Below are 17931 nucleotides of genomic sequence, written 5' to 3'. Positions count from 1 at the left end.
AAGTGATCTGTTCTTTCTTTCCACTACTCCATTCTGTTGTGGAGTTCTTGCTGCTGAAAATTCATGCAGAATCCCATTTTCCTCACAAAATGCTCTCATGACAGAATTCTTGAACTCAGTTCCATTGTCACTCCTGATTCTTCTAACCTTGAAATCAGGATGATTATTGACTTGCCTTATGTGATTGATGATGAATTCACTAGCCTCATCTTTAGACTTTAGGAAATATGTCCAAGAGAACTTTAAAAAATCATCTATAATTACTAGGCAAAACCAACTTTAAAAATGGGATAGCTTCTTGTGCCATAACCAACTTTCATCTTGACTTGCTTTACTGAGAAGACAAGTAACAGATTCTGCATTAGATGAGTTGAAATCAGCTAGGTACACATTTCCTTTTCTCACACCAGTGAGAACCACTTTGTTGCTTTTTTTGTTAGTTACAACACAGGCTTCTGAGTTAAAGGTTACTAAGTTGCCTTTATCACAAAGCTGGCTGACACTCAACAAGTTATGTTTGAGACCATCCACTAAGGCAACCTCACCAATGATGACATTGTCCTTTGAAATCAAGCCATATCCCATAGTATAACCCTTGCTGTCATCTCCAAAAGTAACACTTGGGCCAGCTCTCTCCTTGAATTCTATGAGCAGGGTAGAAACACCAGTCACGTGTCTTGAACAACCACTATCCAAGTACCAAAGATTCTTTCTGTTTCCCTACACACATCAAAATCAAATCAAGTTGATTTTGGTACCCAAGTTTCCTTGGGTCCTGCCTTGTTAGCTTTCTTATTCTGTTTCTTAGGCTTTATCTCATTTGACTTAGGGATATCAGATTCATCCTTGGTCATTTGAGTTTGGCCTTTGAAACCATTCATTACAACATAATTATCATGCATATTTTTATTAACAGGAAATGGCATGCTATTAGTAAACATTTAATTCCAGTATGGCATGCTAAATGGAATTTGTGGCATACTAAATGCAACATAATAAGGATTAGGTGCAACTGGCATGTTAGCGAACTGTGTATTCATATTCTGTGCAGACATAGCATTCATAGGCATGGGAGGCATGACATTCATGTTAGGAAATTGAGGTGGCACAGAAATGGAAGTAGGCATGACAGATTTGCAATTAACAGACAGATGATTCACACTACCACACTTGACACAGATTTTTCTAGAAGCATATTTATCAGGTGTGTAGTTATTTTCTTTGTTAATCCCTACTTTACCATTCCTATTGTTTTTCTTTTTAGTCTCTGTTTTTACCTCAATCTTTTCAAGTCTGTCACTTAACTGTTTGACAGTCATGTGACCAACATTAGCCTTTTTCCCTTTCTTAACATGACTCGATTCTCCTGAAACAAAGTTCTTGGAAACAGACTCATACTTCTCATTTAGCTTAACAAGTTTGGCTTTACTGATAGGCTTGCTCACAGCCGACAGATGAGGATTTTCATCATTCGACAGATAACCCTTTTTGTTATCCGACGGATGATCCTCATCATCCGTTGAGTCTACATCTGTCAGCACTCCATCTACCAAATTTGGTTCTAGTTTCTCTTTGTTCTTTTTCCAGGCTGCATCACAGAAAGACTCAATTGCTTGAACTTTGGTGATTTGAGCATGGACATCCCTGGATGTTTTCCATGCCTTAATCACCTCTTGTTCACGCTGGAGCTGCATCTTTAAAATTTTTTCTTTCTTCAAGGACTCAGTTAATTCCTCCTTGGCAATCTTACACTCAATTCTTAATTTTTCAAAATCAATGAACTGAGACTCAAGCACATTATTTCTATCACTCAAAAATAAATTATTTTCTTTGATTTTAGCATTTTCTTTAGTAAGAGACTTAAGTGTAACACGCAAATGATATAACTCTGTAGACATGTCATTTATGGCATCATTACACTCAGCTTTAGATAAATGTGCAAGGTTTGTAGTAATTACTTGATTACTTGAAGAGCTTGTCTCTGTTTCATCAGACTTGGCCATTAGGGCTAGATTAACATAGCTGACATCTTTATCTTCATCCAGTCCATCTGCTGCCCAGTCATTTTCTTGTATTATGAAAGCCCTTTCCTTTTATTTGAGAAGTTCAAAGTATTTTTGCTTATAATCCACAGGCTCAAACTTTTTCTTGCTGGAATCTGACTTCCTACACTCACTGGCAAAATGCCCTGCCAAGCCACATTTGAAACATTTGAATTTTGATTTATTCACCATGTTTCTATTTGGCTTGGCTGCTCCAAAGTTCTTCTTGAACTTGAGCTTGGCAAATCTCCTGGAAAGAAATGCTAGGTGTTCATCAATGTCCTCCATGTCATCTTGGCTCAAAGAATCTTCACTTTCTATTGCAAGCCCCTTGCCCTTATTCTCACAGACTCTTGAAGTTGATTCAACAACTTCCATCTTCACTTCCTTCTCTTTTTCCAACTCAGCAACTAGTGCAATGGATCCTCCTTTCTTCTTTCCTCTCTCCATCCTCTCATCTTGCTCTATTTGAAGCTCATAAGTTTTCAGGATGCCATACAGTCTCTCCAAAGTAAACTCCTTATAATCTTGTGAGTTTCTTAATGAGACTGTCATTGGTTTCCATTCCTTTGAAAGAGATCTAAGGAATTTCAGATTGGAGTCTTTTGTCTGATAGACCCTTCCATGCAACTTTAGAGCATTTAGTAGCTTTTGAAACCTACTAAAAATGTAAGCGAGAGACTCACTTTCTTCATTATGAAAATGCTCATATTGCTGAATCAAAAGCTGCATCTTGTTTTCTCTAACTTGTTCAGTGCCATCACAGGTGATCTGTATTGTATCCCAAACATCCTTGGCAGTTTTGCAGTTGATAATGTTGTCAAACATATCTCCATCAACTCCATTAAACAGGATGTTCATGGCCTTTTTATCCTTCCTGACTTGTTCAATGTCAGGATCAGACCATTTATGCCTTGGCTTGGGGATTGATGGCTCGTTTCCTGTTGCTGCTCTCATTGGAACATGAGGGCCTCTTTCTATGCAGTCAACATAGGCCTCATCTTGAGAAAGCAAATGAAGATGCATCTTTACCTTCCAATGATGGTAATTATCTTTATCCAGAAATGGGATCTTGACTCCAACATCCTTTTTGCTCATCTTGCTGTATTGTTTTGATCTTTAAACTCTTTGTAAGGTAAGAGCTTGCTCTGATACCAATTGTTAGTCCCTTAACAATATAAAAGGAATTACAGAAGGGGGGTTGAATGGAATTCTTGAAACTTTTTCTTCAATAAAAATGTTCTAACTCAAATATATATATAGTGTGAATTGATTAGCAGAATGCGGACTAAAAACTTAAATGAATCAAAACACAAGTAATTAAAAACAAGAGTCTTTAAAAACTTTCTGGTGGATTTGAATGATTCTACCAGAGATATATATCATATATCGAGAGAACCCTGTGTGCAAAATGCTCACAGCTGCTTACAATAATTAAACAACTAAGACTACAGAGAAATGCTAAGAATTCTGCTTACAAATATTTCTCTGCTATGTTGCTTAGATCGATAGTGTCATAGTTGCTACTTCCTGGTTTATATATCACCAAGATTACAAAGTAATGAGACAGGGTAATAAAACAAAACTATCTAGTCTATTACAATGCTACTTCATTACTCTATTTCAGCATCTTTGAATATCTTCATAATAGCATGGAAATGGCAATGCTTCTTTCTTCTCGAAAACCCAATTGAATAGGCTACCACATTGCATTTGCATCCAATCGACGCATGTGACTGTGTTGTCACTGTTAACATATATTTGAATTTTTTATCCGTCGGGTTCATGATCATCCATCGAGTTATTGATCATCCGTCGGGTTGTCTAGTTGATCATCCGTCGACTTCAATGTAGTTTATCCGTCAGGTAGCAATCTGGCACTTGACTTCATTTTATTTATGCAGAATTACAAGAAATCATCTATGTACAATTAATCAACCTATTATGCATATCTAGTTGAAGTCAACATGACTTGAATACTACTTACAGATTCTATACAATGGTGTATGCAGAAATATGCTACAGTCTTATTGTTACATAAGCTACTCACTCGATGGATAATGAGTTATCATCCGTCGGGACTATATAATGAGTCATCCATCGGGACTATAGATCTTATCCGTCGAGTGCTACATAATTTCACTAAGTAAAATCTACCAAGGTGTTTTGTTCATGAAATCATCAAGTACACAAAATATACACAACATCTTGTATGGGCCGAATATTTATTGTTGTCTAGCTGACTTAACAACGAATTGAAATTAGGTCAACAATTAGCATTAATATCTCATCATGAAAACTTGTTACCATTGATACACGATTCAAATTTAGACGAGGTTATAATTCATGTTGATAATTAAACTTTGAAATGAATTTATATGGATCCATGATGATAAATTATAAGATATGATTGATCATATAGACTAGCGAAGAAAATCAACAATGAGAATATACTAGTTTTATGTTCGTTTAATGATAAATAAGTGTGTGTGATTAATTTATAACTAGTTTATAACCCAATGAACGGTTGCTTTTATCATTATATGTTGTAATAATAATTTTAATCTATTAACGATGAAATTCGAACCTTACACCCGCTGATATAATAATTTTTAGGACTATTCTAATGGTCGTAAATAATAATTTTGATATGTTGTTAATGGTACTAGAACTTTACACCCCGTATACGCGTGCAATGCACGTGATGATTTTAATTTTTTTTATGAGTTTATGTTATATTAAATTTTTTATTTCAATTATTTTAAATTTATAAAATAATATTTGCAAATTCAGAGAATAATTTATAAATAATATTTATAAATTTTGATATTTGATTAAATTATGATTGAATATTTTTTTTTTAGAATTTAAAAAATATTGTGGACAAACCCCAACCACGTTGAACCAAATACACTTATTTTATTAACATTATTCTTTATTAATTTAGTTTTATTGTACTTTTTCCATAAAATTTTATGTTTTTAAAATAATTAAAATTTTATATTTTTAAATCGAATAACTTTGATATACCAATATTGGATTACTTAGATAACTTACACAATAATATTTACAAAAACATTTATAATTTTTTCAATGTGGTGCAAAATTTTATAATATTTCCAATTTTTGCAATGTGGTTTAAAATTTTATATTATTTTTAACTTTTTTTAATATCTTTTAATAAATATAATTGCCAATAATATTATTGAAATGATAAATTTTTAATATTCTTTGACTTTATTGTATTTAATTGTTTAAATTTAATATCTTATTATTTCAAATTTTCCATTTGTATTCATTTTTTATAAATTTCATTTACAATTTTACAATAAAATATAAAATTTAATAACGTCTCCAATTTTTAAGTAATTTTATTTAAATATATAATTACTAATAATATTTATGAAATGATAAATTTTTAATATTATTTAGCTTTATTTAATTTTATTATTTTTTTTGAGAAAGCAATTTTATTATTTATTAATTTCATTTTAATATCTTATTTGTATCTTTATAAATAATAATATAACTCGGGATTCAAATCTGAGAAATTGAGTAGTGTATTCTTCTTATATTTAGAGTTAATGGTTATGATAATTTGATTAAGAAGATGTAATGCTAGTAATTAAAAGGGATAACTAAACCAAAACGAGTTATACCTGATTCCAGTTAAGTTATTATAGTATAGTACAATATAATATAGTATATATTGCATAAGCTTGGTGTCTTACCTGCTATGCTAATTGTGAATATTTTTTGGAAAAAATTTCTCACATTTATTATATTTTCTAATACTTAATGAAATGACATTATTAAACAATTATATTTCTCACATTTATTATATTTTTTAATATTTAAAAAAATATATTTTTTAATATTTAAAAAAATGACAGTATGTTTGGTAAAATTCAAAAGCTGCTTTTCGGAAAAGTGCTTTTGGCCTAAAAGTTACTGTTAGAGAAAGCAAGTTCCCCCATGCTTTTAGAAAAAGTTGCTTTTCAGCTATTGCTGAAAGCGATGCTGATTTCACCATCAAACTTTACCAAAAGCATCATTATTTTTAATTTTTTGCATCAACACATATACGTATCAAAAAAATTACCAAACAATCATCTGATTTTTACAACAACACTTTTTTTAGCAGCACTTTTTCTAACAGTACAACAATTAACAGCAATCCCAAACAAAGCCTAACTCTTTTGCACCAATTACACGATGAATATAATTTTTAGCTTATAACTAGCGCAATGCACATTTTTTTTAACATTACATGATTTTTTTTTAATTTAAGCCGAAATTACAATTTTGTAATTAAAAATAGAAATTGTAATGTGCTTTAGCTAAAATAGTTAATTGATTAATTATCAGTAATTAAATTTTTTAATTTCATTTTATTTTATTTTATTGAATGCCCTTGATATTTTTGGAAGTGATGGTGATTTAACTAGAAATAATAAAAAGGTAACTGTGTTTTGGTGGAAAAGTGTAATTGATTTATATAATAATTAGAATTAAAATAGAATTTATTAGTAATCATAAAATTTTATTTAATTGTATTAAACATGATTGCCGGTGATATATTTGAAAAATAAGGTGTTTTAGTTGGTAAAAATAAAAAAATAACGTGTTTTAATTGAAACATGGAATTGGTTTATAAACTAATTAGGATTAATATATGTTTAAAATACAAGGGTAACATGTCTTAGTTGAAAAAATGTAATTTATTTATATATTAATTAGGAATAAACTAGAATTTATTAGTAATTTTAATATTTTATTTTTTTAAACAAAATTGGTCTATATTTTTGGAAAAGGAATTGTTTTAATTGGTAAAAAAAAAGTTAACGTGTTTAGTTGAAATTAAATAATTGATTTATACTAATTTTAATTAATCTTTCGAATTATATCTAAAGACTATATTCAATTTAATCTCAAATATCTAACGGTTCTGGAGTGACCTATTTTAAGGAAAATGATGTGTTTTTATTAGTAAAAATAAAAAAAGTAACGTGTTTTAGTTGAAAAAGGTTAATTCTATATATACTAATTAGAATTAATCTTTAGAATTATATTTAACCCCTCACATTAATTTGATCTAACAGCTGTAGAGAGAGTGACCAACAATTACCAACAAAACTTTCAATGTTTAGTATTTAATATAATAATAGTTTAAAACCCATACTATGCACAGACTTACATTAATATTGCATAATTTTTTTTAATTGATTTTTTTCAATACTATAAAGTAATTTAGTGTATATTAATTGAAAAGTTAATTGGTTGATTATTAATAATTATTTTATTTAATTAAATAGTATTTTGCGTTTTTTTTTGTAAAAATGGGGTTTGGTTAGAAAAAATAGAAAAGATAATATTTTTTTAGCTAAAATAGGTAATTGGTTAGTTATTAATGATTATAATATTATTTTTTTATTTTATTAAATAGACTTGCCCGTGATTTTTTTGAAAAAGTATATGTTTTACTTGGGAGAAATAGTGTTTTAGTTAAAAGAGTTAATTGATGTTTCAGTTGAAAGATGTAAATATTTAATTATTATTGTTATTATAATTATTAAATAAATGATCGAAATCTGTTAAACCAAAATTTTTAATGTTTTGATTTTTAAATAATAGTGTAAAAGTACGTAACCGATTAGAAAAAGGAAATTGATTACTTATATGTGATTTTAATAATTTATTTAATTTATTAAATAGGATTGTCTCCAATATTTTTGGAAAAAGGAGATGTCTTAGTTGGAAAAAAAATGTATTAGTTGAAAAAGATAATTGGTTATATATTAATTATTAGGAAAGCTGTTTTGCATTTTCATAATTATATATTAATATTAATATTTTAATGATACGTAATGAGAGTGATTAATATTGAATATAATTATAAATTTAGAGAATGATTAAACATAGCAGTGACCCACTACCAACAAAACTTTTAATGTTTATAGATTAATGAGTACACAATTTTAAAGTAGGCTAATAAAATAGTGAATAAGTATATATATACATCTAAATAAACATGCAAATACATACAAAATACAACTATTTAATGCAAATTTTAAAGTATCCTAATAACTAAATAAGAAATAAATATACAGATACATATAAATAAACATGTAATGGTTAAAAAGTACAACTATCATGACCCATTTTTTTTTGAAGCAACATAGTATTTTTCCCATTTATTAAACGATAAAGAATTGCATTCATGATAAATTGGGATTGCATAGCAAATATAATACCCTTCTTTGTCTAAAATGAAAATTAATATGAATGACATACCTACCATTATATTGGCTTTATTGCCTGCTGTGACAGTCTCAAATCAGGGGTCAAGATTTGGCGTCACCAAACATTTTCTTAAATAATAAAAGATGTATATTAATACAATTATACAAATGACCCCTCAACTATCCTTTACAGGTTATGGCATGAAATAAGAATCTAATATATCTGAAATAACTACAATAATTAACTTGCATTTCATTACCTCTTATTTAATTTCTTCATCTCACTATGCCGGTGCTATCTACTACGAGCTATCTACAGCTATGCTTAGGCATCACTGAAAGAGTAAGAAAAATGACAAAGGAAGAGTGAGCCAAAAATGCTCAGCAAGTACTATATTTTAACTTTCAGGAAATTAACAGTAATAAGATGATATTGTGAAAAGAATTACTGGAAATAAGTGACCAAGACATTAGTCTTCAATGACCATTAAACTATTCAGAACTTTTGAATCATTTCATAAAATAATTTACCAATAGCTTTGAAGTATGAAGACAAGGAATGCCATTACTGGCAATCAACAAAAAATTAGATTGGACACACGATTCAGTCATATGCACTGCATCTAATGATCAGTCAAAATATAATACGGACCTATACCCATCCGTATAAGCCCAACATCATAAGGGGTACCAGGCTCTTAGGCCTAACATAATGCCAGTCTCCCTGGCTAATAGACCAGTCTCCCTGGTCAACATAGTTGTCCAATCCTTGGCACAACAACCCAGTACAATTGGAATGCTTTCACGTTCATCTCCGTCAACCTTTCTCATTTGATTCAACACATAAATCTCACAAGTGAGGGTATGACTTCGAGTCACGTAATCAATACCAAGATATCACAAGATAATATGAATAAAGAATATTTGTAAAGGCTAGATAATAAAATGTGAACACAACTGTCAAGATCAAGATAAGAAGTACTTGCTATAGTGAACGATATTAACAGGAGTAACAATATCATAATGTGAATGTAGATCAGAGGAATAATTGCATAATGAAAAGTATCTGTAAAATATTTAACTATTCTAAATTTAGAATAAGGGAAAATACTTGCCTTATTTGGTTGCCTCTCTGATCCTTCATCATTATTTAAATAATCCCTCTTGGACCAGTTGCGGTCTACTCTCATCTTAATGCTAGGCTATCCGTCTGGCACGTAGTCTACTCGTCTGTATTAACATAAAAGAGACTATTGAAATTAACCAACTATAACTCGATTGACGTAATTATACGTCTCAACATTAATTATCTACCCATACGTAACCCATATGTTATCACATTTAATCCACTTAATTTATTGACTCTACAGGTATACACATAAGCATGTAATGCAGATAAGCACATAAATATATAAGCACATAAGACTCTTTTATTATTATTCAGTTCGTCGAACTATTTATTCTCATACGTTTACCTTCGAAATCGGGTTTCGTTTCCCACTTCTGGTTCATTTTTAACTCGTCGAATAAGCTTGTCGAACACCCGTCCTTGACTCGAAAGGAAACTTATGTTCGAAACTATTTTTAAATGATTCGTCTTATTTTTAGGAATCCAACACAACTCGTCTCGTCTTGTTTGGACATACGATTTAAAAGTATTGATTAAAATTAAATTTTGAATTATTATCGAGTCCATTATAATATTCGAGTCACTATTAATTCAACTTTCGTATTTATCGGACTCTCGAATAATTATTATCGATTAACTAATGACCCGTGGATCGAATTAATCAATTATCCGGATTCATTGATCAATTTCAGATCGTTCGGATTATTATTTAAATGAATAATAATTATTTAAATTATTTAAAATCCAAAACTGACTCAGATAATCATTTAAATTAATTAAATAAATTAATTAACTATTTAAAATAATTAATTAAAATATTTAACTAATTTGAATGAATTTTCCTGATTTCTAGAAATTTAAAAAATGATTTATTATTTATTAATTAATTAAATAAATCAATTAATTAATAATAATAATTAATTAATTTAAATGATTAATAATTAATAAAAATATTTTTCAAAAATATTCAGAAAATTAATAATCAATTTATTTTGAAAATAAATTGATTATTTTTATTATTTTTTTTGGAGTTTTAAACTATTTTTAAAACTAATTTCTAAAATAAATCAAATTAGTAAGATAATCCAAAATAATACAATTTCTAAAAACATTTTTTAGAAACTAATTTTGGGGCAAATCAAATCGAAACCGGGTTTCAAGTCCGGGTCATGGCCGGGTCAGCATGAACGAAGCGGGTCGCCTTGAAGGTCCGCCGGAATTTGGAAAATCTCCAGAAACCGGCGACGTTCCGGCAGCCTCGCCGTTTCTCCGACCAAGGCCTAAACTGCCTGGTTTCCCTTCCTCCTTGCACCAAAATCACTCCCCAACACAGAAGCTATCAATCCATCAAATTAACAACAATAAAACACTACGTTTTGCATCTTTACGGCCAAAACAAACCACGACTCCGGTGGTTCAGCCATGAACTCCGGCGAAAATGCGGGTTTTCCCAACCTGTGAACCAAATGCTACGTTCTATACACCGAATCGAAGCTGACAACGTACACAACCTATCTATGAACTTAAAACACATCAAAGATCATCACATAATGTAGAAAATCAAGAAACCCGAACTCAAACGGGTTGAAATACTCAATAACCCGAACTAGTCATCCCAGCAATCAAACATAACAATTATACTCATAAATCGACGCCAAATAATGAAACGAAGCTGTGTATAACATCAAAACCATGAAACGATTAAAGAAAGAGAAAGCCCCAATTCGGATTATAACCGACAAAGAACCCTAATTTTAAAATAGAAAATTTACCACTTTTCCGGATAATTTGATGCAAGAACTTGATAGAGCTCTTCAAGCCAATCAAGCTGGTTACAAGAACTCTAGGTTTTGGAATCGTAATCACTTCAAAATCATGGTTTGATTCTCATCAGGATTCAAGAACGGTTTTAGAGAATTTTCAAAATTTTCTTTTATTTTCTGAAATTTTTCTGAATTAATTAATTAATTAAATTGATAAAAACAATTTATAATTACCATAATTATATCCCGTAGTTACAATTAAGGATCAATTTATATCATTATTTATTTTTATTTTTTTGTAAAAATAATGATTTGAATTTTAAAATATACTTGTATAAATATTACAATATATATGCCAAAATTTCCCAAAAATTATGAATAACACAGAAACACGAAGACAACAATAATTTAAATAATTTTTAAATTTATATGAATAAAAGTATAAATTTTATGGGGGTCGAAAATACCGAAAAAGTTTCATTTTGAAAAACGGAAAGTTCCCTAATTTAATAAGATGTGTAGAATTTCAAAACCCCGAAGTGTTTATAAATGACATATAGGCGTACGATATACCTCGGGATAACCGACCATTTTCGGGCTACCAGCCAGCCTCCGGGCTGATCCGGTTCCCGAATAATTACTTTAAAAATACATAACAAATCGAAAAATAAACTAGTTCACATGAGGCAAGTTAGGTTTTGCCACATACATTATTATTGACATCATAAAGCTGACTTTATCATACTTCACATATTTTTCATTTTTAAAAATAAATACAAAATTCCCTAATATTACATCCTTCCCCCCTTAAAAGGATTCTGTCCTCAGAATCACGCTAAGAAAATAGGTGGAAATATTTTTCTGGTATCTCTTTCTCAAACTCCCAGGTTGACTCTTCAACCTTAGGATTACTCAACCAATCATTGCTATGATACTTATTTATTCTTAATATTCTTTCCTGCCGGTTGACTATTTCTACCGGTTACTTCACACAAGTCGCCTCTGACTGAATTTCTATCATCTTAATTCCTTATCATATTGTCTAAACCTGGTTAAAATTTTCGAAATATAAGTAGATAAAACATTACGAACATATACTGCATATATAGCAGTGAAACTAGCTCACTTATAACATTACTACACACTTCAAGGTTTCAAAATTAGGGACCAACTTAAAATGGTCTAAGCTTTTCTTTCTTACAAAATCTAGTCAATCGTGCCCATGAAGACATTTTCAACACAATTTCATCATCTACGCTCTTTGCTGTCTAATTAGCACATTTACGCTAACAATTATAAGCGACTCATAATTGTTTATGAATAGGTTCGTCATTTTAATTAATCTACCGGATCAGTTCCAGGTCCAAAACTTTCATTAACTACTTTCTTATCGACATACCGGAGATTCACATATTTCTTCAAAGCTTTATCATATCACGTTCCAATATTTGCATAACAGTTGTCGATTTATAGGAGTTCCACTAATGATAAATACTCGTCCCAATTACTTCCTTATCCAAGGTACATATTCATAGCATACTCTAAATGGCATAGACGGTTCTTTTGTTTTGTTTGTACTTTTGTGAGGGGTATGCGGTTTTCATTTTCGATTGCGTTCCCAGCATATTCTTGAAATTATTTCCAAAGTCTTGCATTGCAACAATGTTCATTCTCCTGAGGAATACTAACCTTCCCCCTTCTTCCAATCCCTTCTTATCTGAAACAATTTATTTCATCTCTTTAGTGATCATAACACTTGGTACCTCGGTTGTACCTAGTTTGGTCTGGAATAAGATCAATGCATATTCACTCGATATCTCAGAATACTATATAACGTAGAAACACGTAACTTAAGTTAATATTTCTATGAAAAATTCGGCATGACCCGTTCGTAATATGGACAATGCTCTGTGTAAAAATATCACCAATACGGTTCACAATCCATTTCAATATTCCATTCATTTCCAATCTTTTCCAATTAATACAGAAGAAAAAATATATCTGCCTTGACGTGCAGCTGATCAAAATAAAATCAATTAAACCTGCCTTGACATGAAGTTAAGCTATCAAAAATAAACTTTCCTTAAAATAAATTATTCAACTAACAAATGTTTTTAAAATCTCACTAACTGATTTTTCGTACGATGCTTCCACCTTCATTCTGAAATGTTTAATGGTTACAATAATTCACTTGGCTTCTAATACTCCTCCTTGACCTTCTATCACGTATAGAGGTTATTCATACCTTCTCTACTCTACCTCTTCATACCGGATTACCCAACAATTTCTTTTATACCTTGATACTTTATCGCATTTCCAGGTCGAATCGCCAAATCACCTCCCTTAGATCTGTTGCACATGGTGCCTATATACTGGAAGAAACTATAAATATCTCTTTATCATCTTTTTGATCCCTAATTTCTTTTCTTAGAAGACCCTCTTCTTCATAACTCATTACTACATCTCTACATATTGTTGTTGGAACCTTATCATATTCATTATTTAGATGGCAATTCCAAAACATGAATTTCAATTTCTAATTCTAGTAACAGTCTTCTGTTAAAGTTGATGTATTCACTCTTTCTTTTCTCCTCAAAGCATCAACTAGCATACAGGTCTCTTTCGTATAATAACTAGTCGTGTAATGGTAGTCTTGAATCAATCATATTCATCATCTTCATCTCATGGTTTATCTCCTCCTTTATGAAGGTATACTATAAATTGTTAAAGTCTGAATAAATTTCATATTTCTCTCTTGACAGATAATACTTCTAAACTTCAACATATTATACTTCCATTACTAATTCCGCCACATCTTCGGGTACTTTTGTTTGTGAGCGTTCAGCCGTCTCGAAGTATCCATCTTTATTTCGTTGTTCTTACTTCCATCCGTATTCTAGTTCTCTATGAAACATCACTATAGCTAATAAAAGTTTCCTTTGATCGTCTAAACAATGTCAACACTGGTGTATTCAACCACCTTCTTCTATTCTTTCTCTCTTCTTCTTTCTTTCCATTTGTCCCGATTTTCAATTCTTAAAAACTTTCTCCGCACATGCTAGTGCAGTAAAACTCTTCATTCTTTCTTTTCCGTCCTACTAAGGAGTAGTAATCTTGTGCTAATAACTCACTAATCTCATCAAACTTCTGAGTATTGTTGGCATCTTTATTCCCTCCCCAATTCATGTTCGCTTCAATATTTATTTTTGAAAAACAATATTTAAAAGAACTTAACACAATTGGGGCCAATTTCTATCCAATTAACCACCAGTTGAAGAGATCCATCAATTAACCTTTTTTAATCGATCAATCAACCCAAGTAGTGACTGACTAGATACAATCTACAACTTATTGTGCCAGGTTGGTTCAAGATATAGAAAGTTCTTTTCAGAATAATAGAAATCATATCTTTTGGGGTATCCACTGGATATGTTAATAATACATGGAAGCACGCCTTTGGTTTAAAAGTTTACTATTTTTTTAAGAAAAATTTGGGCAGAACCTCCTCTGTATTATTGATCTCTAATCGGACTCAAGCCGACACTAACAAGTCATAATCAAGCATATACATCAACCATTATCAACCCTGCTTATTATATCATACTATTTAACATACTTGGTACTGTCAATCACACGTACTATGGATATACATCAATAATAAACATACATTTTTAACTTTATCAATCATTATTATCTACTTACATTATTCATACCTGCTTCGGAAAGTCATCTTAGAATTATCTTCTAGCCTGATCTTCGGTTGCTGATACTTCATGCACAATTTTACTTAGAAAATTATATAACATCATTCTATTGATAATATAAAATCTGCTAATCCTCTGTAATGAATACGGACCCTGATAATTAACCTATTTGGTTCTCGATAATTGGTACACGGTCTCATGCTTCCTACCTTCTTTCAAACATACTTCCTACAAAGATATATTTGGCCTCATCACACTCTTTTCAAAAAGATCTCACAGTTGAACTGTTAGTTCCTTCCCTTTTACTTGTATCATATATTACGGAACCTTCAATACGGGTTCGGTTCTTAGTGCCAATTCACTAGAAACTTACTCTCTCTTGAGCTGGAGCAAAATGAAATTTCATCGAAGACCACCTCTGGAATTTTATTTGATCCTCAAAGCTTCTCTTATAATTATCCTCCACACGATTTAACTATTATTCACCTTCGTGACATAATATGCGGCTGCCTACATTATTGTTAGACACTTCTTTGCCTGCTTCCATCATCGAAATACATTTTTGCCCTGCTTGCTGGACCCAACTTTTCTTTATTAGTTTCTATAGTCGATTTTCACAATATACTTTGCTTACCGTTCCGTTTCACGCTAACTTCCTTTTTAGTTGAAAGGTGCGTCGCTCGCATCAGATAGTTTCGTGCTTGTAAATATCTATCCTATGTCGACTTGCAAATGCGTTTACAAAATACAGGAAACTTTATTTGCAATAAGGGATCATTTTCTTTTGATGAAAATACTAGCGATAACTCTATATAACGAAAGAGATTTGGTGTATGGGGTTAATCTGAAATCTGGGAAAGGAAGAATATTATTAATATAAAATTAATATGGTTTATAAATCAATGAAATTCGTCAGAAGAAGAAAGGATGAAAAGAACTTTGGTATGACTGAGAACAACCATATTGGTACTCAAGATAGCCAGTCTTTCGTATTATATGGCATACAACGTATGATTAGGTGGCGTCCCACCAAACTTTTATCATAAAGACAAAAGTCACACTATCATCACTGCTTATCTCAATCAGTTATCAAAACTTCGAGGGGAGAAATAGTTTTGAACATGATACAATAAGTTGGTTCCCTTATTGGCTAATAGCACTTACATATAAAATAGGCTCATGCTCGTCCAAGAAGTATTCTAAAATATGTGCCTCCACATTATGGAAACGAAGGATACCGTTAGCTATTTCTCACATCACTTACGCATATTTCTAGGACTTTGTGAATTAATAGCTTCTTACAACTCGAAAATGAATCTGAAATTCAGGTCAGACGATAATCTCGGAAGGTCCTCTGGATATGCTTACGTATGCTCTTTAATTAATACAATCTCGTATTTTCACCTCTCACATTCCTAGCATCGCGTGTACATGTTCGATAATTTAACAATTCAAATATACTTATCTTCCCACTGAGTTCATAATTGGAACTTCTCATCCCTTCTTTGTTTTGTAGAATCATCATTGACCTCACACGGATATGCCCATTTGGTGATATTAATACCCATCTTTAGTCTCTGAAAAACTTTTCCTATTTCCCATAATAAACCTCGTATTATTTTTTTTCTCTGGGTCAGCTTTTTCAAACTTAAATAATTTCCAAATTAAAGATACTAGATTAATTCCGTAAAATAAATCCGTTGTGGATACTGTCAAACAAGATTGGTAATCTTTGGTAGAAGAAAATCCTTCACGATAGCGGGTTCACTTGATCCTCCGGAACTCATGATACTGAGTCCAAATCATGCACTCTTCTGGGTAGTTTGGCTATTATAAGCAAGCAAAGAACTCATGTACCAATTTGGCAATCATTTATAGAAATTCTCTTTCAGGTTAAAGAAAATTTTACAAATTTCTACCAGAAAAGATTTTTCAAGTACTTGTTTAAAATTTCATTTCACTTATTTTATTTTATTTTATTTTATATTATTTTATTTTCTCTTATCTTAGGTAAAAAATGTACATATGATTGTCATTACTATATGAGTGGGTTGCAGCTCTCTCGGGTTGCTAACAAAGTTTTAAAATAAAGAAACAATACCCAGATGAGTCCACCCGTAATTTACTTTAGTATATGTGCTTCCCTTATTGGGTTTGTCTCACCCCTATTAATTCGTCGAAAACTCTGCTAACCTTTCCATAACTGCCGTGCATATGGCTCCGACTCTGCTGGTATCCGACCTTCCATGCGATATTCTCACTATCGTCTTTGGTTTATTAAAAGCAAATAATTGGTACAACTCAACGTTTCGCCCGTACATACATTTGCATTCTCTTGTGGATTCCGAGTATTCCTGATAAGGTACAATATGTCATTCCGGGTGCAGTGCCCGAGAAGTGGCTAACATAGTATAAAATCACGCAAGGATATACAGGTCAAACATCAAAGGTGTCTCTAGGACTGACAAATCTTGTTCTCGGATTGACATGCTTGTCTCGTGACTGGTAACATTTTTCTACTACAAGCTCTTAACTCGAATTATACAAAAACTCATATACCTCTTCTTCGAGGTAATCTCCAAAGGAATCGAATCTCCAGTTTGATTAAAATAACGGGGAATCAGGATAACACATCTAATCCCTAGCGGCTTGATAACTCATAGGAATTTGGATCCGGAACTCAATACTGTAATATATAAGAGATCAAAATGCTCACCTAACCATCTTAACGTAATCCTATCTTAATAGTTAAGGACTTATCAGATAATCTCAACTCATCTCTATATGAGTTTGCCTAACGTCCTCCTTATCTTACATGATATACTCATCTCATCTCAGACTCTACCTATTCTTATTTCAGGGACCAATAACCTGTATCTCTGATACCAACTGTGACAGTCCTCAAATCCGAAGTCAAAATTTGGCATCACCAAATATTTTCTTAAATAATAAAAGATATATACTAATACAATTATACAAATGACCCCTCAACTCAGGATCCTTTACAGGTTATGGTATGAAACAAGAATCTAATATATCTGAACTAACTAA

The sequence above is a fragment of the Apium graveolens genome, chromosome 4 (genome assembly GCF_009905375.1).
Source record: "Apium graveolens cultivar Ventura chromosome 4, ASM990537v1, whole genome shotgun sequence".
Classification (NCBI taxonomy): Eukaryota; Viridiplantae; Streptophyta; class Magnoliopsida; order Apiales; family Apiaceae; genus Apium; species Apium graveolens.
Note: the sequence above shows the minus strand (reverse complement) of the source record.